Raw genomic sequence first — 595 nt, forward strand, 5'->3', positions numbered from 1 at the left:
AATATAATTCTTAATTAATATGTGCGATTTGAATACTAATTTAAATTTAAATTTAAATTTATCTACTTTATAATATTAAACTGTATTTTATACCGTATTTTGATTTTTAAGTTGATAAATTAATAATTAATTATTTTTAATTTATTATGTACTAATTTTTAATTATGAGATAAATTTGATTATTTTACATATCAAGTGTTAAACCTAATCAGATTTTAATACCGACAATACAAAATTTTAAATTCACAACACACTTTTTTTTCTCTTAGTAGTGAACCTTGCACCATTTATCTATTAGTAATATATTAAAAGAGAGCTAAATGTAGCTTTCTAAGAGGCTAAGAATGAATATGAAAGTTTTCTTTAACTTTCTTTTAATATATTACTAATAAATAGATGGTGCAAGTTATTTTCCCTCTCTTGAGTTCACTACTCTTTAAGGTAGTAAGAGAAAAAAAAAAAAGTATCTTGTGCTTTGAGATTTGGTGTTGTCCGTATTAAGATTCAATACTTGATATGTGAAATAATCAAATTCATCTCACAATTAAAAATTAACACATAATAAATTAAAAATAATTAATTATTCATTTATCAA

The sequence above is a fragment of the Arachis ipaensis genome, chromosome B03, assembly GCF_000816755.2.
Source record: "Arachis ipaensis cultivar K30076 chromosome B03, Araip1.1, whole genome shotgun sequence".
In the NCBI taxonomy this organism is placed as follows: domain Eukaryota; kingdom Viridiplantae; phylum Streptophyta; class Magnoliopsida; order Fabales; family Fabaceae; genus Arachis; species Arachis ipaensis.